The sequence below is a fragment of the Camelus ferus genome, chromosome 29, assembly GCF_009834535.1.
Source record: "Camelus ferus isolate YT-003-E chromosome 29, BCGSAC_Cfer_1.0, whole genome shotgun sequence".
NCBI classification, from domain to species: Eukaryota; Metazoa; Chordata; class Mammalia; order Artiodactyla; family Camelidae; genus Camelus; species Camelus ferus.
This window is the reverse complement of record NC_045724.1, coordinates 9,404,050-9,421,589: the sequence shown is the minus strand read 5'-3', so window position 1 is coordinate 9,421,589 and position 17,540 is coordinate 9,404,050. Positions and strand designations below refer to the sequence as shown.

Sequence of the window (17,540 nt, the reverse complement as noted above, 5' to 3'; positions counted from 1 at the left end):
CAAATGTCTTCCTGAGCCATTGAAGTTTTTATATTTTTATTGTATTTTTATGAGTTTTCTAGAAGGGATTGTCTTCCAGAACACTGTAGGTTCATCAATCCAGAAAATATTTCTGCAATAATAACCTTGCTCTTTAGATTTCTTTAGACCTCTTTCCCAAATTGTGTACCAGAGCACACAAGTGTCCCATGAGATGCTCCTGAAAGAAAAGGGGGGGCAGAAACAGTTGTATACACTGCCCCTCCCCCATTAAAGGGTCAAGATGTGCATAAGAATATTAAGGACTCTGAAAAGTCCTGCAGAAAAGAAATCTCTCAGTTGTATTGACTATGGATCCTCCTTGTAAGTTTTCCTACTAACATGCATGAAACATACTTTTGGGAATATCTTATTTACAAAATCTTTTTGAAAAAATATTGAATTTATACTGTTCTTATCAATATTATTCAATGCATAGCCAACTCAAAAGTTCAGAAACAAGTTTCTAAATTTTCTAAACATTGAGAATAACAAAAATGGACTCAAAAGTTAGAGATATACTAAATAAAACAATGATCATGGAAGGAATTCATTATGTTGTTAATTCAGGGTGTTGCCTTAAAAATACCACAGAATTTCATGGATGAATATTTTCAAACCTTCAAAGAACAGGTAATTCCTATGCAATTTAAATTGTTTCAGGCATAGAAAATAAAGCATTCCAATTCTTAGGAAAGAAAAAAAACACAACTCATATGACATTGATTCCAAAATCTGACCAAGACACCACAAAAAAAGAAATGATAAATCATCTGATTTATGAATATTAATACAAAACAGCAAATAAAATCCAGAAAATATAATCCAACACTACATTAAAAGAATAATATACCATGACCAACTGGGATTTATTTCAAGAATGCAGGACTGTTTAACAATATGAAATCTCCTAGTACAATTGACTTCAGGTCAAAGAAGAAAAACTCTTCATAAAATAGGAAGAGAATGATACTTCTTTAAATAAAATTATATGCATATCTTGAACAAGTTGCTAACATTGCTCTTGGTGATGAAACACTTCAAGCATTCCTCCTGAAGTCAGAAATAAGGCAGGTGTATGCAGTTTCCCCATTACTGTTTAATATTTTTCTGGAAATGTTATAGACAATTAAATTAGACAAAGGAGTGAAATAATGATGATAAACATTGGAAAAGGAGCAATATCATTATTTATAGGTAATATGATTGTATATTTGAGAAACTCAAGAGAATCAATAGGAAAAAATACTAATAGAAAGAATAGAGGAACCCAGTAATGTGGTCACAAAATATGTAGACTGGCTTTCATAAAACCATAAGCAAGAGAATGATATAGGGAAAATATTCCAGTTATAATTGCAAATAATAAAAAATAATATGCCAATTAATTTACCTTAGGATAAATGTAACAAGAAATATATTGTTGTTAAATGAAGAATGAGATTTGAATGAATGGTTATGTATACCTTTTTTTCTAGATAACAATATGCACTATTATAACTATGAAAAAGTTATTCTAATTAAGATACATACCCATTGTAACTTGAATTAAAATCTCAACAGAACAACTCTGATACTCACCTGGAATAAAAAATATGTAAGAATAGGCAATCTATTTTAGTACTTTTCAAGTTTCTACCATGAATAATATGATGGAAAATAACATTAGCCAAGTAAGAGAATATCCCTAAGGTCTCACTGGCTTCATATAATGAAAGTTTATATGTCATTTTAAGTCACAGTCCAGTGTGGGCGTGCCTTGTTGGATGTATCTCTTTGTGCCTCAGGGAACCGGGCTCTTGTTATCTTGTGGGTCATCTCTGCTTAAGTCTTCCCAGTTCTACTTGTTAGAGTTGCTTCTTAACATCTTTGCCTATAAACATGCCTCACCCTCAGGACAGATCTCAGACACGCAGTCTTAACTGTTTGTGAAGCTTGGGCATGAAATCTAGCTGTGTACAATGAAGCTAATGAAATCTATTTTGACAAAGCAGAGCAATCTTGGCAACATGTTTATGATCAGAAACAAAAAAGCAGATTCTAAAATACATAATGTGTATCCCTGTATCTGTCTCAAAGAACTATTGATGATCCAGTGAACTAAAGGGTATCAATGCTTTTTAAAATAGAGGTAGACTTTCCCTCTTAGACTGAATAATACTATCTTGCAAAGAGAGGCTGATTGATTTTAGCCTTATGGTGTGTAGAAACATGCCTTAGCATTTGTGCACAGCTGGGCTAACTGGAGAAGCTACGTGGGGAGATTTTCTAGTAGTTCCCAGTGCCTCATACTGTTTAAGAAACAAAACTTCACTGAAAGCTTGTGTGGGCTTGGTGCTTGCTCCTACATCTGGAACATAGAATGAACAAAGCAGATGGAACTCAATCTGGTGAGTGTATGGTGCCGAAGACATCTTGAGAACACGGGTGTCTTTCAACAATTGTTACAGTCTGTGAACATTGATTTTATGTTGTACAAACTGTGAGCTTGGAAACTTACACAAGGATGTTTCCTAAACATGTATTTTAAGTGTAGCCACTTCATAAGGTTTTTGTAAGAAGCAATTATAATGACATACGCAAAATTACTGTTTTGTACAAGCAACGCACACTTCGGCAGATCTTTTAGATCTTTATTCTTTCCTCAAATATAGATTGAGAGCTTATAGCACCCAGACACTGTTCAAGGTGCTGGGGATAGTGATATTGATGAAAATGGACATACTTCCTGCTTTCAGAGTTTCCAGTTGGGGGTGGATGGAAAGCAGGGGGCAGAAAATGAATATATAAACAAATAGAAAAGATAATTTCAGATAGTGATAAGTGCTCTGAGTGATATTAAACAGGCTAATGAGCTAGAGAATGGAAGGGAGCATGGTCTGACCATGTGAACTGGACAGGCGTGCTACATTTGAGAAGACAGCACTGGAGAAGACATCTGTATCACAAGAGGGGCAAGTTTTGGAAAAAAAAACACTCAATAAATGTCTGCTGAATGAATGTGTCTCCTTATTTATTTTTGGTTTAAATTCGTTTTGACACACTGAAGTCAAAAGTAAACTGTTTTCAACAGCTTAAATAGCTCTAAATCTACATACAAAGGATTTTCGTGAGCTGAATGAAGTTGTATATTTGGACATCAGGCAGAATGATAGCTCAATCTGGCAGCTTTTTTTAATGAAAAGAGACACTTTAAAAAGGAGTCGAATTTTGAATTTTGTGATGGATGTAGCACTTGAATTTTGCCACAGATGTAAATGCAACTTCTACTTCTGGCTACTGTCCCCTGGTCTCTGCTTTCACACTCACACGGATCACTTCCTTCCCAGCACTATCACTTCCATCACGTCATTCTTGGCGACTCATCCCTGCGGCTCCCCCACCATTCCAGCAATTAAACAATGGCACCTGTTTACTCATCTATAAATTTGGACTAATAATTCCTTCCTAGTCACTCGGCAGACTGATGTCAGAATCAATTAGCATGATTTATGTGAAAATACTATGTTATCATAAAGCATTATTTAGTTTTTTTCTAGGTTTATAGAATACTTTTTCCAAAAGTACTATTTTAAATTATTTTGTATAACGGATACTTCACTACACTTATTCTGTATAATTGCCTGACATTTTAGGTAAGCATGCAAATATCTTATTTAATCCTGCTCATTTATATCAATAGAATGGATTAAAAATGCCAATATTTCAAAACATTCAATATTTTCAAAGTCAAATTCTATTGTTTTGTATAATATACCTGTGATTATTTTTGAAAGACACCCCAGATATGGATCTGTTTTGTGATAATATACATCTAATTGTACATGTAAATACAAACAACAAAATCTAAACCCCTGTGTTCCTTTCAATTTAAACAAAGATATAAGGTAATAAAGTTTTCAAGTGTAGGTCACCCTGCCTCATCCCCACCACTAGCATCTGTCCCAAGTCCCCCACTCAGGACACTACATACTTGATCCTGTTGGAAATTCTTAGCAAAGGTGAGTTTTCTTTTTATTTTTTTAAATTGAAGTATAGTTGATTTACAATGTTTTAGGTGTACAGCCAAGTGAGTTAGTTATACATATATATATATATATATATGTTCTCTTTCACATTCTTTTCCATTATAGGTTATCAAAAGATATTGGTGCTTACCTGACAGGGGAGATACTATGATCAGGAAGCTGGTTTTCCCAGAAAGAGGCTTATCCATTGCACTCTGGATATGCTGACCCCCGTGATTTCCCCAAACTCGACTGCATAAAATGTGATAGTGGGGGACTGTGTTCACGGTTAAAAAAAAAAAAAAGAATATTGGATATAGTTCCCTGTGCTATATAGCAGGTCCTTGTTATTTATCAATTATGGTTTGTAAAGCGTTTTAATGCACCAGTGTCAATTCACTAAATGGGTATGTTGACTTTCTCCACTGTTTCATTCACAGGAAAAAAAATGAACTTCTGGTTAATTAAATGCATATCTAAACATTAAATAAAGACTATTTCCCAGCATTCCTTTAAAACACAGTGTGTGAGTGAATCCTAGTGTCAACTCTCAGACTTTTGTCTCCTCTGCATCTTGTCATCACTCTGTCTGGCTGTGTCTTCCATAGAAGTGTTTTAGAAAATTTTGGTGATTATCATCCACTTCATGAATATGAATTCTTGGGGTTGAAAAGATCACAGAGCAAATGAAAATAAGCAGGAAAAAACAAAGCCCATCACTGTGTTGATAATTCTCTGACAGGAGGGCATAAGTTGATCAAAGAGAGCCCTGAAATTTTGCTCCATGAATAACTTACATAACTTGATTTTAGAGATAGAACATTCCAGAAGTTGTGTGATAAGGATGCTGGCTACCCTTCGATAAGCCTTTTAAAGATGTTACTGGTTTAGTGTTTAATATACGGTACAATTTGGTCAGGTAACACGAAGTTACTTTTGGTAAAGCCTTTTTCTCAGCGTTAATGGCAACTTTGCTAGGAAAAGCTAGTTAATTCCTTAACTCCATTCTCAATTATGCCAGAAATCACTGTGATTTTCCACCAAGAGCTATTTAAAGAATCATTGGTAAAAGATTCTAGTGCAGATGGAGAACTCTTACCCAGAATTAAGCCCTCTGTCAAACATTACTATGGATTTTCTCTCTTTTTTTAACCAAGACTCCTTATTTCTTAGGAAATGGGGCTGTGCTCATTTCCATTCTTTCCAAGTGGGTGTCAATTTTGGATCTGTAAGCATAAATTCAGGCCAATTCCTGGATTTGCTGTCGGTGAAGAACCTATGTGTCAACAGCCCTGTGGAAGAGTGGTTCAGTTTCCCCCAGAAGAAGCATTCTTTTTAGGGAGAAAATTTATGTTGATGATTTTCAAATTATTGGAACTCCTCGGGCAGTTTTCCAGCTGGCCAACCCCTATACACTGACTTAAAAAGTGCCAATTTTGGATTTTTGGCAGTCGCTAGCATGACCTGGTCAACTTCAAGAGGCAGCTCAGGGAGAGATTTCAGCATCCACATTTTAACACAATTACCAGTTTGCTTCTGGATGAAATCCAGCACTTTATTTTTAATATATGAGGCTCAATATCTCTTTAAAATCACTTTCTCTTTATGTTCTCTATTTGTGAGAAACTGAAGAGGCTCTAAGTTAGGAAAAATCTAAAATGAAGTCTTCTTTCATTTGTAGATTTTAAAACTACTTTCTTTGATTGTCTGACATGATTGCTTACTCTAGGAGGTTCAGATTTTCTCTGTTCAGGCAATTGACTGTATGGATTTTAGAATGTTAATACTCAATGTTCAGAATTCTAAAAAAGATGGCGATTACTGCAATATTTATAGAAAATGTGAAATAAAGGTTAAATATCTACTAATTTTTAAAAAATAACCCATTTTAAAATGTTTCCATTCATTTGGTGATCACTTTGTATTTTTGGTGGAATTTATTTATAGATTCAGTATAATAATGATTATCTTTCACCTCTTAAGCAGTCTGTAAATACTATTACAAAGGAATGAGACTGTGTCTCTGAAAGAGAAGAACTGTGTTTTCTCTACCTTGTAGCCCTGCAGGGCACCACAGTGCCTAGCTTTGAAATACACACACACACACAAACACACACACACACACACACACGCACACGCACATGCACATGAATGAATGTTCACCATGCATATCTAATAGCCTCTGGGAAGAGCAAATGTTTATCACTAATGATAATAGAATGCAAGTGGGATTGAAAAGTTCTAAACTGCTAGAGAACAGCTTACTGGTGCCCTTACAGATGCTAAAGAAAAGAGAGACATAAATCACCTCTGAAAGTGTGACCATGAATAGATGACCTACTTTATCCAAGTCTTAGTTTCCACACCTGCAAGATAAGGATAATAATACTCAACTTATGTGACCATTATGAGTATGAATCGAGCACAGTGCCTGGTACCTTGTACTTATTTAACAAATGGTAACACTTCTGAGAAACAGTATGGGCTTTGAAATCAAAGTGTCCTGGGTTTGAATTCTGGCTCTATCATTTACTGTCTGATGATTGGGCAAATTAATGAATTGTTCCTCATTTTTCATCTAGTTTTAGATGAATAAGTGAAATAAAGTATATAAAGTATGCAGCCCAGGTGTCAATACATGATGCTTTTATGATTAATAGAACATGATGAGTTTGAGGATGTCCCAGTGGTAAAACTTGGTGGCCCCAGCTGGTTCAGGGCTGTTCAATTTGCCTCCCACGGTGCTAGTTTATTGAACAGACACTCTCTCTACTTTATTTGTTTATGTAAAATGTAAAATATATTGCTTTTCCGCACAAATTTTCATCTGAAGAAAGAGTTGTGTCACGAAGAGAAGCTTGAAAAACATCCACTTGTTCCAAACTCATTAATTCACAGATGCAGTAATTGCAGCTCAGAAAGTTAATAACGAAGCAGTCAGGACTGGAATCCAGGTCAGCAGAATTCTCACTCCAAGTTAAATGATGTTTCCACTATTTCATTCTCCGTTGTATTTTAGTTTTCACTTTAATTATATGACTTTGGGAACGGAGACAACTTTTGCAGTTTTCTTCTTGAACTATGTGCTAATTAAAAAGAAATGTTTCAAAATTTGTTTTAAAGAATTGCTGAGAAAGAAATGAGGGGAAAATAGTGTTATTAGGTGTATTAGTCTGGATACTTCAGGGAAACAGAACCAATAGGAGATACATAGCTCTGTCTGTCTATCTATCTATCTATCTATCTATCTATCTATCTATCTATCTATCTATCTATCTATCCATCCATCTATCTAAAGAGATTTGTTATAAGGAATTGGCTCATGCTTATAGAGATTAAAAGTCTCAGGATCTCCTGTTGGCAAGCTGGAGTCCTAGGAGAGCCAGTGGTAGAGTTTCAGTCTGAGTCTGGGAGTCTGAAAACCAAGAGAGTCTACGGTGTTAAGTTTCCATCCAAGTTTGAGTCCAAAGGCAAGAAGCCCCAGGTCCTAGCTCGAAGACTATCAGGCAGAGAGAGCAATTCTCTCCTGCTCAGAGTTGTGCTCTATCCAGGCCTTCAGTGGCTTGGATGAGGCCCACCCATTGGGGAAGGCAATCTGTTTTACTCAGTCTACCAATTCAAATGTCAGTCTCCTCTGGAAACACCCTTACAGATACATCCAGAATAACATTTAACTTAATATCTGGGCACACCATGGCCCAGTTAGGGTGACGTATAAAATTAACCTTTACGCTAGGTAAAATACATCTTTATCATTGATTCCAAGTACAAGAATACCTAGTTTTATTGCATTTCATTTTATTGTGCTTTGCAGATATTTCATTTTTTACAAATTGAGGGTTGTGGTAACTCAGCATGGAGCAAGTCTACCAACGTTGTTTTTCCAACAGCCTGTGCTCACTTCATTTCTCTGTGTCACATTTTGGTAATTCTCAGGAAATTTCAGATCCTCCACTGGTAAAACGATTATGACCTGCTGATGGCTCAGATGATGGTTGCAATTTTTAGGAAGAAAGTCTTTTTAAAATTAAAGTATGTACCTTAATTGCTTTTTTAGACATAATACTATTGAATGCATAATAAACTACAGTATATGGTAAACATAACTTTTATATATACCGGGAAACCAAAAAATTTGTGTGACTTGCTTTCTTGCAATATTTGCTATATTGCAGTGGTCTGGAACTGAACCCACAATATCGCCAAGGTATGCCTGTATAGATTTTTAAGCTGTGCACGTATTTACCAATATCAATATTTGCTCATTTCAATACATGAAAATTTAATTTTCCATGTCTGAAATAAATTGTCTATATATTCTAATGTGTTCCCCCAACATAAAATACTTACATTACATTGTATGAATTTTTCTGCTTTATGATAATTTACTGCTTAAGTGACCTGTCTACCAACTAGGTCAACATTACTTTATTATATTTAGAGCTATTGTTATTCTGATATTAGTTCGTTATTTAATGGTAGTTCCCTTAAGTCTTGAGTTTCCCTTAAGTCTTCTTGGTATACACAAATATTCTGAAGGAAAGAAGTCAAGTAACTCAAATGGATTTATTTTTAGTCCAGAAGAGAAATACTACCATGGCAACTGTAAGAAATAAAGTGATGGCAAGGATTTTCTGTGGTCATTCATACATAGCAAAACAGAAAAGTGTGAATTAATCAGATCATCTGTCTACACTATCCAGCTCCTGAAGATTATTATACCGTCCCTCGGAAGAGAAAGGGGGAAAAACAATACTTTCTTTCCTCTTATATTTGACATTTTATGGAATTATAAAAACAATTAGGAAACATGTCATTCAATTCTTATGTTGATGGTACTTGATAGCATATTCTATCCCATAGTTGATAAATTTTGACATCTATTTATTAAGATGTATATTAAATTTTCCAAAAAATTGAAAGGTTGCATGTTAATAGATGCATTTCTACCTCTAAAATATCAGCTTTAGTAACTGTCTAAATATTGAAATCGTTACTCAACGAAAACCCATCTGAAGTTATGCTGTACTTCTATTTGAGCAAATTATTATTAATTTCTACTCCACCAATTCAGCATTTTTTGAGTATTTGACCAGGATGTGGATGAGGTTCACAGAAGGTTTGTGAGTAGCAAAAGTTGCATCCTGATGGACATTTAATAGAACAAACTTGGAACAGTTGGGAAGCACTTTTCTATGTGTAATACTTTTGCTTAGAAAGTTGGTCAGTAGGCTATTTTCCTTCATCTCCTTAAGTCGTTAGCACTGGTAAGCACCCTCTCTTTCTTAAACATTCACTTCTCCTGGATTCTGTGGCACCACATTGCTATCTGGCAACAATAAAAATCCACCCTAGTGTCTCAGTGGGAATACACACAACCAAGCCTCCAGACCATCTGTGGCATCTTGCCTCCACGGGTTTTCCTCCTTGATTGCAGCTTCTGTCTGATCATGTTGTACTTGACTTCTGTGTTACTGTCAGAAGCTTTGCTATGATCTGCCCCAGGTGCCTGGGCTCTGGCAGGCCAGACCCCTTCTCCCCTTATATCCTGGCTCCAGTGGGTCCAAGACAGTGCATTTCTTCTGGTTTTATTCAGTAGAGCTGTCTCCATTGCCTCTACTTCCTGTTTCATAATCGTGACTCATGCACTTCTAGTTTATTTTCCTCCCTCGTCACATCAGCATGGCTCAAAGCCTCAGTTGCCTCTTTACAGCTGAGTCCATAGCAGCTTTGGTCTCTCTCCAGGGCTTCCACCCCACATTTAAAACCACTTGCCAGACATGTTTTGGGGCGTTCATTCTCACCTTAAGTGAACAGCTTTCCCGTACCTTCCATTGTTCTATATCATTGACAATGACAGCAGTGTTATCTTTGTAATCTAAGACGTTCTGTTTTATTCCACATTAAGGCTGTTGCTAGATTGCAACTTTTATGACTTCTCTTAGAGATGACATTTCTTAGCAGTTCTTGCTTTTTTGACCTCACCTATTGACTGCTAATTCTAATTCACCAACAAATGGAGTCTCTCTTCCCTAATCTGTTCCATGTACTTCAGCTAGATTACACCTCCTAGAACATTGCTCTATGCATATCCCTGTCTGGATCCAAACCACCAGTGACTATCTCTGCCCAATGGACTGGAGTCCACACTCTTAACTCATCATTTAAAATCTCATAGATTCTGGCCCCATCCCACCTTTTCCCACATACCACACATGACTCCCTCCTTCCGAACACAATTTATTTGCAGTGCCCCTGTGTGCCTTCCATATTAGTCTCCTCACTTTTTCATACAGAATTTGCTTCACCCAGAACGATAACCCTCATCACCACTGCTCTGGATTTTGGTCATTCTTTAATCATTCTTTAGTCCAATTACATTTCACCTCTTTCATGAAATTTAAGACAGGTCATTTTTTTGAACCTTTAAAGAACACCTTTCACTCATTTGGTGAAATTGTCAACATGTAATACTAACATACACTGTCTTAGAGGCAAAATTCTTTCTTCTCAAAATTAATGTAAGTTCTTTGAGGAAAGTGTCTCAGGAGTTTTGTATTCCCATTGTCTATATTAAATTGCCTATAATTTGTTTTTGCTTGTTTCTTTGAGGGGGAGGTAATTAGATTTATTCATGTTTGGAGGAGGTACGGGGGATTGAACCCAGGACTTCATGCATTCTAAGCATGCGCTCTACCACTTAAGCTATACCTTCCCTGCTGCCTATAATTTGCTTTTAGTCTCTTACCAGTTTCATACCCTACTTGAGATCTATATTTTATCCAAAAAGTGTTATTTTTCAAAAATTTGATTTCTCCTTTCTAAAGTACTGCACAGTATGAATAAAATGATAAGAGGACTATTAATTATCCAAGACAAAAGTGATAGGACTTGCTTCAGGTGTCATCAGGGACCAGAAAAGAATTAGCCCACTGAGTTGTTTATTTATAAAATATAAACCTGGAATCTATGAGTCTGTGAGGCATGTCTCTATAAAGAGTGCCATGTAAGCTCTACAACCCCCTGGGGTATAAAATGACAATATTTCATGATTTAAATGCTCCCAGCTGTATTTTTGAGAACTCTGATTATTCCAGGCTGGAGAGGTGTGTTTCTGACACAGGGAAGGACACAGGGAGACACCCTCGATCTTCAGGCTTCTTTCTGCTTTGTGTCTGCTAGTTGTTTATGTCCTTGAAATTATTAGCAAAGCTTGAGATGAGGTTAAGATCCCTGACTTACATGCATCTAATTTCACAATCGGCTTTTATGGGTTATTCCAGAACTCACGTAATAATTAGGCTTAAAAAAAATTTACCTGGACATTAGAGAATAAACTAAGAGAATGCCCCACATTTCATCCAGTTGTAAGCAAAACAGGTCAGGAAAGCTAGTGTGAATACACAGGTGGGGAAGAATGAAGCTGTCTTCTACCTGCGCCCTTCTAAGTCCAGAATGTTCAATAAGCCACACGAAATATTTATTTGTGTACGTGCATTTTATTCTCTTTTAGACCATCCTCTCCTTTGTCACAGCAAACACACCTTCATTTTTATGGTGTTACTTTCCATTACATTAAATTGGATATGGAAAAATTTGAAGTGTTGCATGGGGAAGAGAATAAATTCATTCCAACTTGATATGGGGCAATTCTAGTAAATATTTAAAATATTCAATGTTTATTCACAGGGTGGGCCTATAGTTAAAAATTACAATGTAACAAATACCGTTCGTTTAAACATGCTCTTCACACTGCAAGATTTCCAAGGCCCAGACTGACTTATTTCAAGCAATATTCTTTTTAAAACACAATGTCAATGTAAGTATTTTTGGGGACTCCATGAAGTTAATTACTTACAACTGGATTTGAATTGTGCAGGTAATTTATATGGAAACATCATTATATTAGGAATTACTTGAATCATGGTAGGAACATAATTTATTAGCCTTGTGACCTATGAAAAGTGTTCATTTTTGACTACTTTTGTGGCTCCCTGAATTACAATATCTTAATCTCTCTCTATAAACTGTGAGAAATAGTGGTTGCTTACTTTAGTTACATAATAAATCCATCCAGTGCATATTTATCAAATGTCTAATATGCAGCAGAATGGTAACTCTGTGTCATCTCTGAAGATCCAGTTCTATGACTTTCCTTATTCACTTTCTTCGATGACTTTTAAAATCGACTTTATTAAGGCATATATCACATACCCAAAATGCACCCAATCTGAGTGTACAGTTCGATGTGTTTTTAACACCTGTATCCCTAGTGAAACATCCTAGCGAAACAAGCATCCCGATTAAGCTACTGAACATCTTTATCTCCCCAAAACGTTCCCTGGAACACTTTGCAGTTAATTCCCAGCCTCCGCCTCCACCTCAGGCAACCACTGATTTCTGTTACTAGATGTGTTTCCCTCCCTAAAACTTCATATAAATGGAATCATCAAGTGTGCACTCTTCCTTATCTAACTTTCTTGCTTAGCATAGTATTTTCGAGATTCATTCATGTTGCTTGCATCAATGGTCCTCTAATGACCGAGGGGTCTTCCATTTTATGAATACCCCACAATTGTTTATCTATTCACCTGTATAAGACATTTGGGTTATATAAGATTTTGACTATTATGGATAAGAGTATCAACATTTGTGTACAAATATTTTGTTGACATTTATATTCATTAATTTTTTTGTAATACCTAGGAGTGGAATTTCTGGGTCATATGTGAAGCATATATTCAGCCTTAAAAGAAACAACCAAACAGTTCTCCAAATGACTGTACCATTTGGTGTTCCCCAAAGCAGTATGTGAGAGCTCCTGCCGCACCACATTCTTATCAATATTTTATATCATCAGTGTTTTATTTTTGCCATTTTAGTGGGTGCATATTGACACCTCATTCTGGTCTTCAGGCATTTTCTTCATAATTAAAATATTTAGTATCTTTTCATGTACTTATTAACCTTTCATGTGTCATCTTTGATGAAGTGTCTGGTAAAATCTATGGCCCAATTTTATTTTAATTAAATTGGGTTGTCCTCTGCTTTCTGAATTGTAGAAATGATGGATATTTGGAATATTGGTCTTTTGTCAGATAGATGTATTTTGAATATTTTCTCCCCAGTTGATGTCATGCTTTTTTTTTTAATTTGTAAATTTTTAGATAATGAATGAGCTACCTAAATCCAGTATCCATTATTCCATCATAGCTGGAACTAGATGCCCCTTAAGCTCCTTCATTGCTGTATTTTGAATGATAGGTAGCATTCAGTGTCACCATGAATCTTCCTCAATTTTCTGGGACCATCTTGGTAGGTGAATACTGGTGTGTGTGTGTGTGTGTGTGTGTGTGTGTGTGTGTGTTTACTTGTAAAAAGACACTGGTGAAAGGAACAGTTTGTCCTATTTCCCTGATGTGTTATATAATTGACTCATATATGATCTTATAAACTGGCCCCATGGTCAGATTGAAATTGTTGTTCTATATATGTGCACTATTTAAATAAGCTATATATAGTTACATATATATAGTTTTATATATATATATACACACACACACATATTTTTGTATATCTAGTTTTATTTTTGTTTTCAAAGAGCATTCATTTGTGTGAAGTATATCAGTTTGTCTTCACAATCTGTTTGGAGAGAGAGGTTTGTTCAGGTGGGGACCATATTGTACTGATGAGGAAGTAAGTCCACAATGAAAATATGTGTTTCTTGTTCATAGGTTTATGAAAGTGGAAGGAAGTTAAATTTAAGACTTTCCCCCAATTCCAGTGCTTTTTCTGCTTTAAGAGACTGATGCCCATCCATGAAGAGAGAAATAATGTTTTATTTTAAAAGATGACATAAGAGAGGGTGTTCAGAAATAGAGATCAGGAAATGGTGTAACATATTAGATCATTAAAATAGAAATAGAGTCGATAGAGTTGATAGGTAGAAACATAGTGATGCTTTTATTAATCCCAAATATAGTGGATACATACAGTGGCAACATGTAGCTTCTTGGACTAGTCACATCTGTTTTTTGGTTAAAAAAAAAAAGTAGGATCATGAGGCTATTTTGTCTCCTCTGTGTTTACCAGTCCTTTGACTCTTACACAGATACTGGTTGAAATGGGTGGTGGGGAGAAGTCTGCTTCTTGGTTTGTTTTTTAAATAGTTGTTAACAGTGATGCCAGTTAATTTTTGTGGACTACCTACACAAAATGCTTTCAAATTTTTTTCATATTTTAAAGGTATCTTGTAAGAATAATTGTTGGCATAATAACTCCAGGGTACATATATTTTAAAGATAGTTTCAAGAACACAAAAAAATCACTGTGTAGTAATTGGGAATAATTCCAAAAGCAATATAAAAACACATTACTTTCCCCTATATTTACAAGCACTAATATAGGAAAATATATTAAACCAAATCTTTGGGGACTTAAGTAATATTATGTGTTGTATAATCAATGTTGGAATAAGTGTTTACAGATTTTTCTGTATTGGACTTTGATTTTTTTTTCTTGCACATTTTGAAGCTTGCTTGATTGTGAATGTGTACATTAAGTTGGGAATTTGATTCATGCTTAATGGGGAGGTTTTATTTTTGATGGCCTTCCTTTTACCTTTCAGTGCACTAAATAATCCTCTACTTCTAGGCTACGTCACTTTACAAAGCCTGCTAACCTCAGGGTTGACAAGAGTTTTTATTTCTTCTTAACCAACCACATATACCTTACATATTGGCGTTTTAATGAGGTAACATACTGCTATATTTTCAAGTGAGGGAAGGCAATTTCCTTTTTGGTGGGCGGCTTTCTTTCAAAGATCTGATTTAATTTTTTAACTTGATTCAGTTTTGAAAAGAAATATGATGCAACCTTTCTCATTTTATACATGAAGAATGATTTCCTGGAAAATTCAGTAGCAAATGCAATTATTTCTGGCTTTCAACAAGGAAGATCTTTACTTCTTGGACTATTTTACATGAATACTAGTTTTAAGGATTTTTTTTTTATTTCTTTTTTTTTTAGTTCAGAAGATATATCATTCCCTTTGATATCAATCTTAGTCCAAAATTTGAATTATTTAAGAGTATTTATATTTAAGTAGAGTTATATGCTCAGTTTCCTAGTGTTTAAAATAGTAGTCTTCTCTCAAAGACTGTGAGTATGAGTGTTATTGGTACCATATTTTCCCAGGACTGTTAACCATACTGATAACAATTTTAAAACTTGTATGCTTTACAATATAGCAATTCTAGGAAACCATCTAACAGGTATTTGTTTAAGTATACAAAGTTACTTTTAAAGGAGATGCACTGCAACATTATCTGGAATATTTAAAACAAGGAAAACCACCTGTATGGATGCTCCATGGGGCGGGGACTCTGATCTCCCTTGTGAGTCAGTGATTAAACAGGGCCTACGGTGCAGTGGGAACTCACTCATTATTTATTTAATCTGTTAAATATATTTCCAAGCATTTTATTCTTTTTGCTGCTGTTATGAATGGAATTGTTTTCTTAATCTCATTTTCAGATTGCACATTGCTCGCACATAGAAACACAACTGATGTTTGCACATTAATCTCACATGCTGACTTGTACCACATCAGTAAAACTATTTTATGTATTCTGTTTTTCTTAGCTCCTCTTCCCATAAGATCAACTGTCATGAGATTTTTAAACAATCTGTAAAAATAAATCCATCATTATTTATTAAGATAATACATGCCCATTTAACAGAGTTACCAAGACAGAGAAGTGCAGGGAGAAACACAGAAATCAGCACCCTTATTTAACTGTGAACTTTGTGTCTGTGGGTGCACGTGTACTGCTGTGTGTCTGATCACAGAAAGAGATTTCGTTTTACACAATTGAACAGTCTCATCTTTTTGTGTAAATAACATTAGTTTCACATCATTAATTTTAGGACTGCCTGATATTCTACATACTATAATTTATTTAATATAATATAATTTATTTCATTATCAGATAACACTAAGTTAAAACTCACAGCTACTATAAATAAGACTAACATGAATATTCTCCAGTGAATAACTTTGAGAGATAACCTTGTGTGATGGTTCTTAGGAGAAAAATTTTTCAGAATTCTGCTTTTGGGCCATGACACACATATGCACTACCCCAGGATCCTGTAGAATATTTATAATACTTTACTTTCACATCAATATGACATGAAAATTTCCATTTTCCTACATCCTGGCTAATGCTGTTTTTTTTTTTTTCTTAAATTTTAAACCATTTCAAACATATCTTAATCATTTACAAATCTATTCCGAGTTGTCAAAGACATCCAGCTACCTGGTTTTCCTTAATCCAAAAAAAGAAAGAAAAGGGCAAATCAGACAGGCAACAATTTTCCTACAGGTGTTATCTTGAAACCACGGGATTCAGAATTTTAAGGGCCATTAGTGGTTCTTTTTCCACCTCAACTGTTAGGAAGAAGTGATTTTCTACAGCAACCCTGACAGATAGCTGTCGGATTTTTAGTGACTATCCCAACTGAAAGAGAACATGACTAACCTCAGGCAAGTACATAATTAGATATTTTAAGTTATTAAAACAGTTTTTTCTTGTCTTGGGTGAAAATCTATCCTATGAGATTCTACCAATGGATCAGATTTGTTTCTGAGGCAATGCAGCTGTTTTTTCCCACTGCTTCTTTCAGATTAGAGGTCTTTATATGTGAAAAGACATTCATTGTGTCTCCCATTAGTTACCTGTTCCTCAAAGTTTTCTAGCATAATTTAAAAATTATGAGACTCAGTTTCTGTGGACTTCAGTTCAGTATATCACCCTAAACCCTGTTTTACAAACTATTTTATACCTTTTCTATGTGTTGCTAATAGGTTTTAGGAGTTTGGTAGTTTTTACATGTAATCTGGACATACTTAAATAAAATAAGGTAGGATTTTGAAGGGAGCAAAACATTAAAAGATTAGCACTTATTGAAAAAGAATATATATATGGATAACTGAATCAGTGTGCTGTACACCAGAAACTAACACAACATTGTAAATCAGTTATACTTTAATAAAAATAAAACAATTAAAACTTTTTGGAATAATCTGACTCTCTGCAATTTAGGACAAAAGCAGTTTTTCCCATCTGGTTAGCTCTGTGCATAGCAAAAACAGAAAGTGAACGAGGTTCCTGTCTGGTAGAAGTACTTCAAACTTGTATGCTGCCTTGCAAATTATATGTTAAACTCTTAAACGTGTCATCTGTTTGTATTTTAAAAAGGATATGCAGAAAGTCAGATAAAACAGTAATTCTTCAATTTTCTATTTTTTTTCCCTTGAAAACATGTCATATAACCTTAGGGATATAGACAAGCTTATTTGAAGTATTCATTGGCTTTGCTCACACTGATTTTATTGACTTTAGTATATAGTATGTTAATAATTAATAGCATTAAGTTTATATTTTGTTGTGACAAGATGACTAAAGAGTAAATCTATGTCTTCATTTCTGTGAAAGCATTTTGAAGATTTTT

The 17,540-nt window shown here is 34.9% G+C and overlaps 1 non-coding gene and 1 pseudogene across 1 annotated transcript; one reads left to right on the top strand and one right to left on the bottom strand.

The window, feature by feature from the left end:
* The first annotated feature begins 4,168 nt into the window (after nucleotides 1-4,168).
* On the top strand, nucleotides 4,169-4,317 carry LOC116660543 (annotated as a pseudogene).
* Nucleotides 4,318-10,667: 6,350 nt separating this feature from the next.
* TRNAS-AGA lies at nucleotides 10,668-10,740 on the bottom strand. The gene has a single exon. It is a non-coding gene; the product is annotated as a tRNA-Ser (tRNA).
* Nucleotides 10,741-17,540: the final 6,800 nt, after the last annotated feature.